The sequence below is a fragment of the Pleurodeles waltl genome, chromosome 1_2 (genome assembly GCF_031143425.1).
Source record: "Pleurodeles waltl isolate 20211129_DDA chromosome 1_2, aPleWal1.hap1.20221129, whole genome shotgun sequence".
Lineage (NCBI taxonomy): Eukaryota > Metazoa > Chordata > Amphibia > Caudata > Salamandridae > Pleurodeles > Pleurodeles waltl.
The window spans coordinates 1,058,793,336-1,058,811,421 of NC_090437.1; positions in this window are offsets into that span (position 1 = coordinate 1,058,793,336).

The following is an 18,086-nucleotide window of genomic DNA, read 5'->3' on the forward strand; positions in this document are numbered from 1 at the left end:
ACCTTTAGTTTGAATTTGCTGAAGAAGAATGTCGTCTCCTGGTGCAATAATGACATAACACTCATCACACAAAAAATATACACCACAAATGTCTGCACAGAGGCTATGATGGTTCATGATACATTACCATCGACAGAGGCCAACAGGAGTACAAATGTGGCAATGACACATGCCGGATCCAGACACCTGAGACAGTCTCTCACTCAGCACAAAAATGTAGCTCATTTGAAAGTCTCATTACACGTGTTCAGTGACAGGGTGGGACCATCCATGTGTACGTGACCATGTCCTCAATGGCTTGTATCAATTTTTGATATAAACAATACCCAATTGCAACAAGATTAGCTGCCACAAACTCATGAGGAGACCTTGAAGTTACAGTGACAACATACACCCAGACAGTTGATAGTGGATCCACATTCGCCCACACATATAAACATATGTCATCCAATCAACCAAATATTTGCAAGCAGACGATCACAGTAGTGTCCCAGTTCGAACCTAGCAGGAAGAATGTAACATGCCACTAAACCAGGTAATACATAAAGGGCCACATACATCAACAACCTATTTGTCATCAGCACATGAGGAACGCCGAGATTTAGCAAACATAGTCAGTGCAAAATGGTATGTCAGATTGCTCCAAATAATCAATAGGGCAAACGTCAAATGGGCTAATGGGAAGATTGAATGGCTAACAGTGATTCATACCCTATGGCCTTCCATTAGCCTGCTGCTGCAGGTTTAGCATAACAGCATAAATGAAAGACCTGGATAAATTAGCAAATCTGGAAGGGCAAAACCTAGGGTGCTGGGGGCCTAAGTCCACCTCTACCGCCCCCCAAATATACAAGAATTAGGTAGATGTGAAGTAAACACATGCATAAGGCGCATGTGTGGCCTACATGTCAAAAGTCAAACACAAATCAGATACACAAAATCATTATTAGGACATGGTTAGCCCCATAAAAAGTGTAAGTGACTATTGCACTCCCTGTTTGGACTATAGATAAATGCATTACCGTGATAAATGTGGACACATTTTTGAGAAGGAATACATCCTGGTATCCCATTCATCGTTTCCAAATAGCCATCAGCAATTACCCAAAATATGTGGACAAATATGGTTAATAAACATTTTGAGCAATCATAAATATTACATTGAGAATGCCTTCTATACATCCAATAAGGGACATGTGTCATAGCTAACCACAAATGTGTATCACATAGCACCGTTTGGCCATGACAAAGTTCCTTTCACAACTTGAAAAAATTTAGACATTTTTGTCAAAATGCGTCATATTTCCACGCATACAGCATGGGTGTCATAATTTTTTGACGTACAGGAGTGCACAGAATGCAGAGTCAAAAAATATTATATGAAAAATAATAAAATAATAAGGTACATTACATGTACACCATATTGTCTATGAAGCGTCATATTTCCACGCATACAGCATGGGCGTCATAATTTTTTGACGTACAGGAGTGCACAGAATGCAGAGTCAAAAAATATTATACGAAAAATAATAAAATAATAAGGTACATTACATGTACACCATATTGTCTATGAAGCGTCATATTTCCACGCATACAGCATGGGCGTCATAATTTTTTGACGTACAGGAGTGCACAGAATGCAGAGTCAAATATAATTTTCATATTTGGTTCTCATATTTGGCAGCAAATTACAATTCTACTGTAGAACTGTAAACTCAGCCTCACACAAATGTAAGGGAACAATGAAGAAATTAGTTTTGACTCTGCATTATGTGCAATGTTATGCGTCAAAAAATATGACGCACAATCTGTATGCGTGAAAATATGACGCATAACGGAAAAATAAAAACGGCGGCCATTTTCTGCAGGAAGTGATGTAATAGGATATCCTGTTTACATAATCTGTACTGTGAGTTTACTTTCACTTTCACTTTGCAGTCTCAGATTCTTCTAGACTGTGTGGCTGTGTGAAAAGTGTTGTCCTGTGTTTTACTGCTTTTGTGTCCTGTGTACCTTGTATATTGTGCTTTTGTGATCATAGTCTTGTTGTCTAATATTGTCTTAGTCTGTTTTGTATACTTTTGTCAAATCCTGTGTTTGTTTGTTTTGTCTGTGGGAGTCTGTTCTGGGTAGTTTAAATTTGGGGTTAGTTGGGCTATTTTTATTAAGTGTTATTTTTCCTTCACTACTCTACCTTTCCCACTTTTACTTTTTTGTCTAATTTTTCACCTTTCAATTTGTAAATATGTCAGGTAGGCCTCGGCTTGCCAGGATGGGTGAGGAGGAATTGGGGGGATTCATTTGGCTTGTTTGCCATTTCCTCCCACTCATGTTGGAGGCTGGGGGCCGTGTGGTACAGGGGTATCACACGGAGGCACGTAAAGTCCGGTGGGGGAAGGTGCGGCATCACCTGGGCCGGGTCTACTGTAGCATTAGAAATGAGCATTAACTTAAGCACCGCTGGGCTGATCTGATATCCAGGGAGCAGGATCTGCTGGACCACCTGGGAAACAGGATTGGTGGCCATGTTGGTGAGTACAAATCAATTACATGTGAATAATTGAAAGCTCTGTGGGGACATGTGATGATTGTTACCCAATCTGCTAGATAAGTAGCTGACTGTGTGTAATGCTAGGGAAACCTAATGTGTATTTGTTGCACAATGTGTAGGAAGACCAATGCTAGCAGTCAGATGGCTCATGTTTTCAACACATACCGGATGCCTGTAGCTGTATGTAATGTGTTGTTGCCTTTGTGGCAGACAAGCGACACGTTAATGCCTCTATTTGAACTCTACAGGTCATAATTGCCAGTGAAAAAGTGATGTTGAAACATCATACCTATATATGTAGACGCCATAGCTAGACAGAAAATTGTAAACCCATGATGATGCTATAAATGTGTGGTGCCTTCACGTCACATGAAGTTAGCTATGTTGTCCACACATATGTCACGTGTGTCTGGTTGGTGTGTGTTGCAAATGTCCACATAGCCTGTTTGAGTTTGAGGGGTCATGCAGTCCTCAAGTAACCAGCTTTTGGATGTCTCTCTGGGATGCACATGATGAGATGAATGCAACCCTATATTGTTGGGGCATACTAATGGAGGTGTATCTTTGACACCACATGACTGTCCTGGCCACTGCATGTGTATAGTAGGGTGTGTAACTGTAGCAGGAGACTCATCCAATGTAAATGTTGCTTAAAAATACATCCATGCAGTATGAGCATGTGTGAAAGTGTATCATTACGCATGTCATATTCACACAGTGTCATAGTAACTGCAATTATTTGTCAGTGCACGGAGTCTGAGTATATTCTTCCTTTCTTGCTTTACAGGTGGACCTGCACCGTACAGCGTGGGAGAGGTGGCACATTTTGAGGACCCCGATACCTACAGTGAGTGTGGCCTGAGTGCTATTTTTATTGGTTGCTAGTGATGCATGATGGACTACTGTGTGTTCAACAGAATTCAAGATTTGATGCGCTGCCCGTTCATTGGCATTGTTGCTTTAGTGGGATTTCAAATATCACTTCTGTTTCTGTAGACCAATACTTAGCCATCTCTCAGATTTAGGGGCTGTAGGTCATTCCAGTCGGCCCGCTATGGGGAGTGGGATGAGTCATGTGGAATACACTGGTTAATGTAAGAGTTGCTCTGGGACTTGGCTTGGACTGAGTCTGCATATCAGACTGACATTCTCCCAGATAGCTTTGGCAAAAGGCTTGTATAAAATATGCAGCTTCCTAGTTGAGGATGGACTGTGTACACTGTAGGTTGGATCTTCCGGGGGCATGTACTTCCACAAGTTGAACTAGAAGTGTGTGTGACTAGAGTGCAATGGCCTAGGTGTTCAGTCGACTCATGATCATGGGTGTTCTTGCTCCTCTGTGTGTGTGGTAAAACATGCCTCACTGGTAGTATGTGATGTTGGCCTGAGTCAGTGCATTTTGACATGTGTGGATCTTGGATAGGACAATGTTTGGCTGACTCCAAAGTGTTGCTAGCCCTTCATTGGTGTTGTGTGTGGAGCCAAATACTTGTTGACCTTTTTATACACTCCCGGGTATGCATTGAATCTGGGATTGTTGGTTGTTCTTCCCACCCCACCCTCAAAGAGTGCCATGTGATTGGGAATAGGGTACCTAGGACTGTAGCAACCACTATGTTACACATACTTGTGACCTTTTGCAACTTAGTTTAGAACCTAGTGTACACATTCGGTTATGGCCCATGGGTTCAATATTTGCAAACAACAATTTACAAATGGCATTGAGTGAGGGTTGTGATAGTTATCACATAGAGTGACATATGTAGTGAAGTCAGTATGCGTAAGAGGTTCAGCCATAATGTCAGCTGCATTAGGCATTATTTGGATGAGAAGTTTAGGCTGATGTCACCCATCATGTAGAGACATGGATATGCTAGGTGTGAGATGGCCTTATGTATGCAGGCTTCACATGTACTTCCTCTGAGACTTTCAATGAACTATGTTGTGACAATTGCTGTAACAAATACAGTACAAGTAATGTGCAAATGACCCATTGTGCTATTCCACCCAATGCATTTCCCATGGTAAATATTTGCCATATCTCTTCACAGCTGCAAACATGAGTGCCGCAGATAGACACCAGTTTGAGAGGCGTGCCATGCGATACCGGCACATCCTGCAGGTGCAGTCGGGGTACAGGGGATGGCCCGCAAATACCAAGCAGATCGGGCCTCCGGGGCATGGTGGGCCTCACCACAGGGTGGCCCTACATTGCCCACAACAGCCACCACCACCACATCCACCAGGTCTCCCCAAGTGGCCCCAGCAACGGCGGGGACAGTTGACCCTGCCTCGTCATCAAGACCTGGACCCAGCCATGTTCAACACCCAGGACAGTCCAGTGGGCATTCAACTACCGGCACAAGGTCCACCTCGGCCAGCACACAGACTGCAGCAGCCCCTCCTGTGGACCCAGCCGCATTCCTGCCATTAAGCCGTAAATTGGACAAAGTTTTTACAAAGGTGGACAAGCTAAGCCAGGATGTGGCATATATCAAGAAAAGGGTTCGGTCCATCAGGCGGACCCTACGGAGGGCCAACCTCTAGGACTTTTGCCATGTTTTACTTTTACCTCTCTCCTCTTTCCTATTTTGTACTGATAGTTGGGTTTTGGGGGTTAGTATTAGGTTAGTATAGGTTGTTAGCTTAGTTAGTGTTAGGGAAGAGGGTGGGGGGTCCTTATTCTTTCTATTTTTCTTTTTTGGGTGGGTGGGTGGGGGTCAATGTTGGGATTCCTGTTTGTTAAAAAAAAAATACAAAAAAATATATGATTGTTTAGGATAGTATAGTATGTGTGTAGGTTAGTATGTGTTGTCCTGCATGTGTCCTGTCTCATAATGGTGGGTGGGGGATTGATGTTTAGATCATTTCGTTATATGTGTAGAGTAAGTTTAGCTTAGGTTAGTTAGGGACAGTTGTGGGTTAGTAGTAGTCAGGTTAGATTAGTGTAGGTATTACTTTTCCCTTAGTTGCCTCTTGTGTGAATAAATAGTAATAAATATATAGTTAACCCTTTGCATGATGCGTTAGGTGCTACTTTATCATGGCCTTGACATCAGTGTAGGTGAATGTTTTTCTATGACATTAGTGTCCTATGCTACCCACCACAGAAAATTGAGTTTTAACATGCCAGCTACCTGTGTGCTAACTTGGTAAGTATCCACCATTTGGGAGACCCTCCATTGGTAGTTTGCATCGATCACCAAGGTTTTGTGTTGATGAGTAGGTATTCTACTTCACAAAGTGTGCTTCCAGACTTGTTATTGTGGGTAATTTAATAGGTCGGACTGCAGTGTGATGTTCAGGGAGATCTTTGTAGATGAGGTGTTGTTAACACTCTTGTCTTGTTGCCTTCATTGCTGACCTAGATCATGTGTGTAATAATTCAGCATGACTTTCCTTCATGGAAGTATACTCAGAAAGGGTGATTGATGCAGTGTTTTCTTTTTTTGTTTGCTTAGATTTTGCTGCATAATTTCATGTTTTAGTATTGCATGGTGCCTACATTTCTCAGCCACCATTAGTTGACTAGAATTGCTATAGATGGAGCATTATTCTGTCCAACACAGCATGATTGTGTGTGGTTTGTCCCTTCATCAGTTATTCTCCTCAGGATGGTCAGGCTAAGATGCAATCCTGGCCACTGCACAGATGTATCAGACTACATGATGTCAGGACAGTTATATTGACAAGCTACATGGTTGCCACACAGGCACTTTAGAGTTATCTACTGCACAGTTGATGTGTCAAATCACACAGAGACATATTAGGTGTGCAAGTGCTATTTATTGATAGGTGCTGTAGTGCAAAATGTCCATTGCCCATATTTGCTGAGTCCGTTCTGGTGCATTCTTACATGGTGATCCTACAGAAGGGGTGTGGATGATGCTCCTGACATGCTGGGGTGATGTCACAGACAGTGCAGAGGGACAGGAATTGGCAAATAGTAGGAGAGAGACATTCACTGGCAATGGTGACAAGTCATACATTGGATTGCAGAACAGTCAGTGAGTGTAGTTGTAGTGAGACTGGCATTTGACAAAACGTAGGACCTTGGTCAAAGTAGGCCATGGTGCAGGGACTAGTGCTTCCGGGTACTCTTCCGTGAGAATGTGATCTGTTCCATGTCTCCCTCTTCTGATGTGTGTATTGCCTGGTTTGTCCTTGTTGTTGTTGGTTGTGAAGGGGCAACACACACCTCAGTGTTAGAAGACGTGGAGGCAGACATCCCGGGGGCTGCTCCCTGTGAAGTTCTTAAGGGCAGTATTGCAGCAAGGAGGGCCTGCTGGTTTTTGAGAATTGCAGCCACATCACAATGGTAGGCAGCCAGGTCGGCCCTGAGGGGTTCAATGTTGCATTCGTGCACACGTTGACTGGATTGCAGTTGTAGGTGTTGTGTCAACTGGATGATAGCTGTGCTGATTTCCTTCTGTGTTTTAGCAAGTTCCTACAAGAGAGATGTTAGGGCTTGCATTGCAGCTGCCTGATCTGCAAATGACGTCATGCACGAACGCACCCCCTCAAGGCTGGCTGCCATGTTTTGCATCCCCACCCGCACCTCCTTGGCCAGCTCCCGCTGTACACCAACTACAGTTCTTTCAAAGCTGGTGCCAGTGTCGTCAGAGTCCTCAGCTGTGTAGGAGCTGGCAGGTCTTACAATTGGGGTGGTGGGTGGGTCTTCTGTGATGTCTGCTTGTTCTCTGCTCCTCCTTGTGACTGAAGGTGGGGTCTGGAGGGTTTCAAGGACCTTTTGGATGGTCTCCTGGGAAATGTTTATGGGCTCGTCATCCATGTCATCAGGGAAATCAGGGACAGGCATATCGGCAGGAGATCCATGTTCCTCTGCAATGAAACAGGGTCCAATTAGTATGTCTGTGTTGTGACAATTTTGCCATAACATGCAAGCCTTTTGCTGAGTCTACTTTGTGCTCTGGTTTGGTATTGGTATCTGCTGTCCTTCATATGAGCATTGTTATAGGCCTATGGCCCACCTGTGTGTCACATGTATGATATATAGTTATCAGACTTGTCTGCCTAATCGCCTCTAGGTGTTGCTTTGTACCAATTAGGGAATTGCCATCTTTTTGTCCTACTCGTCCCTCCGTGTATATCTATTCTTATGGAGAGACATTTTGTTGCGTGGGCTCTCCTTATCCTAAATGAGACTACTGGATTTCTAGGCAGCAGGATCGATAACGGTGTGGGAGCCTGAGTCTGACCCACTTGTAAAGAACTCTGTCACCCTAAATCTTTTTTATGGCTCTGGCTAACTAGCAGTGCCTCATGTCTCCCACGGGGAATAAATGATTAGGCAGCCGAGCGCATGACATTTTTGGAACTTCTCAGGGAAGTGGTGGTCACTCAGATCCAAACCAACTCTCTCATTTCCAGTATGATCTCATATACAAATGACAAAGACAGTATGAGTTTTATATGATGATTTCATTAAACAACTGTATTTTAGATAATAAGGCGTGAGCCGCAATAACCAGAACAATACAACATAGTAGAATTGAAATAGTCACCAGGAGAGTAAAACTTAAGAACAAAGCTATCATAGTGCCTAACAGTTTCTACTCTCCCTCTGCTTGTTCTATTTAGAGCACAGCATGTTCAGCTTCTAGCTTGCCTTTCCGAATCACTGGGGAGACATCAGCCCTCATACCTGAGCAAAGGCCTGTGATCTGGTTCAGCATCTGCAACAAGGCAGGCAGCGTCTAGTTGTGGTTCTCTGTTCGGAAACTCCCTCTTGTGTGTATTGGGACAAGGAAGTGTTTTTATAACTAACATGTCATCGTGATCACAAAATGTCCCCACGCAGGAATGCGACATCTAAACTCCTACCACGTCTATCGGCAATGTACCAGACTGTATCCTTGACTGAAACACAGAGTGAATATGTTATGGAGAACTCCAGTGCTGAAGTAGGCAAAACAGTGTGAAATGAATACAAAACAAGACCGTAGAAATGGCTATTTGAAAAATAACAGTACGATGCCTAATAAAAAGCATTTAGTGCAAAGTGCACAGAGGCTCTAAGCTGTCAGCAAATGAATAAAATACATTCTGGGCAAAGTGCACAAAGGCCTAAAGTCTGAAGCTAATGCGCAAAGGATAGGTAAAACTTACCACACTACACTTTCACTGGCTGTGGGTGTTGTGATTGCCCTGCCAGCACACTTGCCTCTCAGGACCTGCCCCAAAATCTTTTTATTCACATTGACCTAAATGTAATTGTTATGTGACATATCCTATGCATGGCAATGTTAGGATGTGATATGGACTTTAACATTGTTGATGTTTCCAGCTGATGTTGGGCAATGTGTGTTTAATTGGATTGCCCTGTTTATCGTATCAATGTCCTATTTGGTTCTCAGACTGTGCAGGTGTGTTTCAGTGACCAGTTGCATGTGTCCCCTCCTCAATGTTGTTGTCTGAGCAGTATGACATTAGTGATGTTGCCTTGTTAGCCAGGCACGTGAGGGACCCTGACGTATGCAGCATGTGTGTGTCCTTAGTGCTGTGTGGCTCCTATTGCTGTTTACTTTGGCTGATGTATGTGTCAACTATGGGCATTGGCATTTGAGTGTACTGGTGCCTTTGTCTTATTTCTAGAAATAGTTGCAGAAGTCATCCTCACCCCCTAATTTAGGTAGGTATGTTCCATGGGGAGGTTCCTGCCATTTGCTACTATAGCTGCACAGAGATCAGAGGTGTTAGTGTCAACTGTTGTTGCAGTTACATTGCAGTTGTTGTTTTGGCTACTGGATTACTGATAGGGACCTAGTTGATGTAGGATACATTTTGACTGTCGAGTGCCTGGATGTAAGTTTGACGTTGTGGCCTTCCCACCTGTCGTTGCTTTCCCTTAGCTCCATTGTTGACATGACAGGATGGCCCCATGGGACTGGTGTTGGTGCTGTGTTTTGTCGTGCCCCAGCTTCTGTCTGTGCTGGGCATGCCCCCCTGCCGTGCCCCTTTACCCATGCCACTTCATACATATGCTGACTTACATGCATTGTGTAGTTGGTATTCCCCACCCCGGTTGCAGTTATCATTATTGCATTATAATTCCCCATGTGACTTACCCTGCATGTGCGTTGTGTCCTGGTAGTCTGCGCTGTCCTGTTCTTGAATCCCTGTGACGATCTCCTCAGGGATGACGGCTGCGACCATCTCCTCCATGTGGTCCAGGGCCTCCTGTTGTGCTGGACTCCCCCCTCCAGTCTGCAGTGCTGCCTTCCTGTTCCTGGCCATTTTTTCCTTTGTCCTACGTTTGCAGTCATGCCAGCGTTTCTTACACTTGGTGACTGTTCTGCGTTCTTCAGCCACACTGTTGATCTTGTCCACAATTTGTTTCCATATGGCCTCTCTCCTGCTGATTGGCAACTTGGAGGTGATGAACAGTTGGTGCTGGTGTTCCGTCACCTCTTTAACCAGGATTTCTTGCTCCTCTGCACTGAAGCAACACTTTCTTTTTTTTCTAAAAATGTCCTGGTTCCTGTATGGATTATCCTGGCTGGTTCCTGGTCTGCTGTCATCTTCCTGGGGTATGTTGGGGCATCTGGGATCCATTTTGGCTCTCCTCTGCTGAAAGGGCAGTATTCGCGGGTAAATTTGACGCTATTGCGTCAAAATTTACGGCGCTTTCCGGGTTGCGCTGTCGTAAATCGACCCACAGTCATTTGCGTCACGTTAACGTTGGTTTCCTTTACGACTTGACGCTGCTGTGTGCGTCACGAAATAATGACTCCCACCTGTTGGTTGCGCCGCTGTGCGTTAAAGTATAAATTTGACGCCCGCACGGCGCATCGAAATGGCGTTAGCGGGTGGTAATTTTTTTGACGCAAAACTGCGACGGTGCAGCTTTGCGTCAAAAAGTATAAATATGGCCCTATATACTTACTAAAAAAATTAAATAAATACTCCATAAAATACAGTACCAGGTGAGAAGACATGACATTCTTACTTAATAGGTGGGGAGAAGAAATGCTGATATTGTTGCTACATATTTATGGCCTAATAGGGCTATTAATACTCTGCAGGGAAGGCTCCAGCTGGATGAAGCAACGTTCGTCCTGATGAAAAATTCCCACCAGTCTGTGCTGTGATCGGAGCCGCCACTTTATTGCCTCACTTCACAGCAGAGAAGGTTTGTTGAGTGGGTGCCATGTGTTTACATTGGCTGCTGTGCAAACTTTTTCAGTTGAGGAAATAAACTCCTAAAGATTGGCTGTTAAGATAATTATGAAGATAAAGGATGGTCTCTAAAATCAAAGCAAGAAGAACAATTTCACTTGCTTGTTCATAGCTCAAAAGACATCTTCAGGTGAATGCATGCTATACAAAAAAGCTTTTATGGGGTAAAGCAGTGGTTCCCAACCTGTGGTCCGTGGACCCCTGGGGATACTCAAGGCCTTCCTCTCCAGGGGTGACTGCATGACTGCTTAGAAAATTTACTAATATCGAAGTATTCATAAATAAGGTTGCTAAATGTGCAATTCGACAATTTAAAACAAAATATAAATGTCAAGGACTTTGAAATTGGAGGCTAAAAATTAAAGTAGTATCCTCAGATTGATTTGTGGCAAACAGAATATAGTATGGACAATGTGTGGCTTCAATTCAATTTATAAAACTCCAACCTTCCTATTAAAATTAAAAAGTTTTTTTTAAAATGTATATTTGTTTGCAAATTACTTAAAATGTTTTATCATTCGTGTATGTCTTTTATGATTGTTTCTGTATTTTCTTACAATGTTTAGGCTGGGATCCCTGACTTCCAATAATGACTCAGTAGGGGGCCCTGGATTTCAATACTGATTTAGTGGGGGTCTCCAGGCTCCATTAATGATAAAATGGGGGTCCACAGAAGTCAAAATTTTAAGAACCACTGCTGCAAACTATTACTGGACTTGTGCCTGGCCATACAAAGTAAAGTGATATCTTACTGCCCATCTTGCATGCAGGATAGTGCAATGTATGGTTTTGTTCGAGATCCTACATGACATGTTCCCAATCCATCTTCTACTGTTAGCAAACCCAGGCCCTGGAGCATAAAGCATTTGGAACAACAGTCTCAATCTTTCTTAAGGGAAATTCAGATAAAAGCAAAACATATTAGGCGTTGGTAGGCCTCTGATGCCACGGTATGAGCACTGGTGCTTCAAGCCTCTTTCCCATTTTTGGGACTTGAAATCAGTCAAATGCGAATATTGCCTTGTGTTAGCATTTTCAGATCAAGCAATGTTAAGAAACGCTCGCATGCTTGGAAATATGCTACTGTTGTTTACGATGTACAGAGTAACCTTTATCCGGCCATGTTTGGTGATGTGGAAGTAGGACTATACAGCACATTTAGCAGTAATGATATGCGTGTGATGTTGTATGTTTTTATCCATGTTTGGCTGAGCAACCTCTACAGACATACACTCATTGTGTTTCTCCTCCCCTTTGTTCTTCATTCAACGCACTGCTCCAACTCCAGTGGCAGTAGTGTGATGTTGTGTATTAAGCACTTGTCACAGTGCTAGATGCTAACTCATATCTTTTGCTAGCTCTGGATTGACTGTAATATGCAACCATTAGAACAAGTAGATTATTTATTGATCTAATTCTTTGTTTTGTGGTGTGCTGGTTTATGACAGAAAACACATTTATAACACTGCTGATTGAAATAGATACAGCTTTTAAGTCAATCAATTCAATTTCTTTGTGCTTGAAGAGCTTTAAGTGAAGTTGATTTGGGATCTGTTGATACCTAACACTTCACTTCGATGAAGGTCAAATTGCAATTATATAGCCTTTTATAAATTTTGTACAGGCATAATCTACGTCTATTCAAGAGTTGTAAATAACTCACTGAAAGGCCTGTCTTAATTGCTTAAATTAAAATGCAAGAATGTTTAGATGTTTAGGATCCATGCACCCAGGCTACTAAGTCCAATATCCAGACTGAGCCACAAAATGTCATTGATAACCAGAGTATTGTGTAACAATTTCTTTAAAGCAGGACTAAGTCTGAACTCATGGGTTGCAGCCACCGGACTTGCACATTTGCTTTCTTTGAGACTCCAACATGATCAAGGTGAAATTAGTCTTGGCAACACCAATGCTCTGGTCTTTTCAATGTGATATGGTAACAGGAGAAATGGTCGAATCCTTCTCAGCAATGAGATATAAAGTTTGTTTTCTAAAACCAATTCTGTGATTTGGTGGCCACTACATCAAACATCAAGTGATGGGAGGAATATTTGCAGTAAGTTTAACCACTGGTAGTCACTCAGGATAACATTCTCATGCATTGTTCTTTTATTCACCATGCCAACATAGTTTGGGCCCAGGCATATGCAGTCTTGACCCTGATCCAGTAGGAAAAACTCAGCCAGAACTGCCAGGCCCTCCTTGCATTGGAACACAAGACTGTTGTTTCCAGATTGGAACTCTTCAGTAAGGTCAAACCATGCAATCCTTATTGCTTTAGGTGAGGATAGGGCATCCCTTATTTCGTCTGGCCAATGGATGTTGCATGGTATTGCAGATGTGAAGCCCTCCTCTTGAGTAATACACTTTTTAGGGAGATAATGAGATGAGTGTGGAGTCAGGTATGAAGTTTGACATCATCTGTGTGTATTTGCCACTGCAGGGAATGTTGTAGGGTATGTTGGTATATTGTGTTAGCCAATAATCTCAATGTAGATATTGAATAAAAGGGAGAAAGCTATTTAGTATGAATGGTTGACACCAATTGACAGTCATTTATTTGATTATCACAATATTTATCTCAAGGGGGAAAGATTGTTGTCTACTTTATATGGCCTTTTTTTTAATGACATTCAAAGGTACTTTTTAGTGCTTCCCTCAGAGGGTCTGTGCCTTGGTGTCAGTGCAACCCATCCCAGTATTATTTTATACATTTGTTTTTACTTAATTGTGCTAAAATGATGACTATAACTAAATGTCCCCTAGTCTGTACATTACATCCATTCTGGCTCATTTTGATTCTTGCATGTCATTGGTTCTGAGGAATAATATAAATAGATTTTATTTTATTTACAATTGTTTGTCTTTATTAAGGGAGGGTGTGTGCAAGTTCTTTTCTGCTGAAGGGTATCAGCTTCTTCCTTGCTATTCAAGCTTGCAGTCAGCATAGCCTTGTCTGGAGATAATCAGATAACTGACATAAAGAAAATAAATGTTGGCTAGTGGCTAAACAATGAGTGTGAGTTCTATATTGAAGCAAAGGGCTCTATTTTCTCCAAAATAGAAATGTTTATTTAAAACAACCTTTTGTTAGGCTGATGCTGCTGTTTAATTACACAGATGCCTGCTGGAATATTGCCAATGAGAAATGTGGCTATGATGCATTTTTCTCTTTTTTTAATAGTCAGGCCCATTTTGCACAGCTCTGAAGCCATGAGTAGAAGGCTCTAAGAAACCCAGCAGTAAAAATAGTTGATTCTTGGTGGTGTATTAGGAAACTGTGCACATCAATAAATAATAATAATAATTATAATATCTCCTTGAAAGTGACATAATAAAATAATACCCTCAGCTATCTTGAAATTACTCCATGGAGATGCTGTTTACCTCTTCCCTTTCAATCAAGGAATCTACCTAGATGACTAGAGGACAGAGCCTGCTCCTTGTGATAAAGTCCATCTTGGACAAAGACAATGTCAACTACCTACCACAACATTACCCACTTGAAATATCGTTATGACAGCAGTTTCTGCTCAACTTCAGCATCAGGTCAACAAGACCATCCAACTTCAGGACTATCAATCTGGCTGCAGCACAGATATCATATAGTTAATTTTGCTCTCCTGATCACGATTAAGAACTGTCCTACTTAGCCTTTCTTCAGCATTAGATACAACCAACCACCAACCACCAACCACCAAGCACTCATTCACACACTGGAAATACACATGGTTTCTCAGCCATGGTCATTCACTGGTTCACCATATAAATCATCAACTACAAAGTCATCTGGATGTAAATCTCAAGAATTCAGAAGTGCAAGTTTCTCCTACTCAGGGCTTTGTACCTTCAACCTCTGTAAACAACTCCTTGGAATCTTACCAATAGTAGCTTATAGACTATGCTGACAACTTACAGCCCTACATGAAAATTCCTACATTGCAGGACATTTGGTGACTACAAGCCTGACTCAGGCTTATCTACTGTGCATATCTAACATGCAGCATGAATAAGAAAGGATTCTTTCTGTTTGTGAATGGGAACAAATATATTGGTCTCAAGAACCTGGGTGGCTTTTTCTCTTCATTTGACAGTCAGCCCTCACAATGATGTCTACTTGAAATAACTAATCACCTTGAAAACCAACACAGTTTGGATTCAGTGCTCCATCATGAAAAAAGTGAAACCTTTCCACTTTAAAAATGACTTTAGAACAATAGCTTAAATCACAGCTCCTTTGTACCACAACAGACGAAGGCCCTCATTGTGACACTGGCAGTAAATCCCGCTTACCGTCGCGGTGACGGCTGCCTACATACTGCCACGGTGGAGGATATCCGTTCGCCATTTTATGACACACACACACCAATCCAACAGAATACTACCACATATAGAAATCCGCCAGTCCTAAACTCAGTGGTGAAGTGTTGGTACCAACACCCATACCGTTATGCCAACAAAACAACGCCCACCACATTATGACCCACGAATCACCAAGGCAGACATTCAATGGCGCTAAAACATTGGTGGTACACAGCGGTGTGCTCAAAATGGGAACCCAAATACAAAAAAACACTACATTGGGCAAAAACAAAATCACACATCTATCACTAATACACACACGACACCGACCCACCCACATCACTATAAAACACACACCCACATTACCTACACCCCTTTACAAACACCAATTATTGCCACCAGACTGAAACCAAGACCACTGAGACAACTAGACACACACACCACAAACACCCAAACATCCGTCACAAGCTCCACATCCCACACCCCACACCCCACCACATTACACAACACCCTCCCATCAACACACACTACACAACACCCATGTCCCCACTGAGGCAACCCCTTTCACTGATGAGGAGTTGCGGGTCATGGTGGAGGTAATAGTCAGGGTAGATCCTCGTATCTAAACAGGGTCCCTGAGCTAGATACAGAGAGTAACACACAGGGAAGCAATACTATGAGTATAACGTAGTTTACTCTCCATTAACATAGCAAACATAGGAATGGAAATCTTAAATTCAAATATACAACATACAATATATTTCAATTTAGATATTTATTATAGCTAATTAAACATTCAGTTCGCACATAATATAATCAACATAGAATCAACCAAAAAAATATATAATACAACCCCCTACCCTAAATGAAACATACATATATGAAAACATAAATAACATAACAGTAAATACGCAAAAATAAACAAATAACACAGAACCAACAAAATCACAAAATAGTATACATACAAAATTACAACCGCCTCATACATGAGAGGATATTTAAACAGCACAATAAAGTTACTGCTTTGATGCTACAATTATGCGTTGTAGTTTGGATTGTATAAAATTCAACATAATAACAGCCAATTCTAGGTTATAATTTCCTGATTCAAATTCTCGTGTTACAGGCCTGATGGTAGCCAATCCTGGTCAGGGCTTCAAATTTGCCAATTTCAAACACTTCATGCCAATGTTCAAGACATGCCAATTTACAAGCCGACGCGCGTTTCGGTGAGTGAAGAAAAATATAAATACACCTTCATCAGGACTTTATGATTCAGTATAATTGGCATACGTACATCTTGTAACCTGCCTATCAAAGAAACATCAAAATTATTCATTACAATTCTTTGCATAGGGGGAAGGCTCGAATCATGTCAGATTTGCAACCAGACCAACTCAAGTGACTTAATTAAGAAAAAACACCGATAAAGTGCCCAAGATCAAAGTCTATAAAACCAATGCTTAATAAAGGTAAATAAATCTAAAGATCCAAGGAAAGCACCATTAGTGTCCAGCAAAATACTAGATAAAGTGCAGAAATAGAATCACCTATAGGATAAAAGGGTTGGATTACCACCGAGAGAATCTAGTCAAGAATAGTAATAGACTAGTTTGTTTATATTAAAATAAGATAAAATACCTTAGATATGAAAGAACTTAGATATCCCTTACAGGCTGGATTAAACACTCTCCAACTTCAAATTTGTAGTCCAAAATGAAGGACTAACACATGGATATAGCTAAATGAAGCTATGCTTTCTCACTCTAAAAGCAAACATAATGAAATCATTAGCTTGCACAGGGCAGGAAAGTCCACAGGATAGAAAAGAAAAAATCTGCTCATATGTACAATCGCTAACTACAGACTTACCTACAAGTTCACATGGTTTAAAAAACGTAATCCACAGGGGAAACCCACAAGGATACCAAACTGGTAGGGAACAACTTGCTAACTGCAAGGGAACAGGGGGGAGTCATGAGCCAGATAGAAATGACACAATCCAGATGCTATAAAATAATTCAATCCACAAAGGTTCAGCAAAGCTAGCCTACCAGTTTCAGCAGGATCCAGGACATATGACCAGCACGATGATCTCTCGAGGAGCAATAACCCGTACTTCCCCAGCTGCCTCCTATTTAAACCAAATCACCACAGGTGATGCGATGAACATAGAAACAGGCCCGTAGGGGCCATCTAAGGAAATGGTCAAACATGCGCCATCTTAGAACCGTCAAAACAGCATGAAATATGCCAAAATCTACAGAGAATAAGAGGTACAATCAAACTGTAGAGTCATAGCCATATAGTAGTGGCAAAAGGAAATAACCAAAAATAGAAAATAAAGAGGAGTTTGCACCAGGTGCATTTTCGGAGTTGTAGTCCGCACCCCCAAGGAGCATCTCAGAGCTACTGGAACCTTGAAGTGAACAGTGGACCTCAAACGAACCTTACAAGAACATCTGGAAGAAGATCCAGAAGTTTGGAGAACTTTGGAGACATTTTGGAAAAAAGCTCCATAGAGGGACTGACCCGCCGTGGCAACACTAGCCACCTTGCCCTAATTACTTTTTAGTGATATTTGAATGCTTTACGCTTTGTCTCCTAAGTTAAGCCTTGTCGCACGTTGCCAAGCTACCAAGGGTTGAGCTAGGTTTAATTTACTGAGACCTAACTGGACCTAAGTGGAGGTTAATGGCCTATTACTAAGTGTAGGTACTTACCTGCCCTTACCAATAACCCATTTTCCAACAACACCATCAGGAAATCAGGGAGAATTTGCAGGCCCTCAACACCACCATGATCTCCATAGCAGGGGTGCTGTCAGACATGGCCAACCTCATGAGGGAATGAACAGCACACCAGCGGGCTCCTAACATGAGCCAGCCCACTGACCAGCCCTCCACTTCTGCTGCAGCTAGTGGGCAGGAGGCCCTGCCACAGGACCCAGAGGCCACCAGCACCCCTCCCCCTGCAGAAGGTGAACCACCCCGCAAACTGTCCCTGCAACCCAGACAGAAGCCAGAGACAC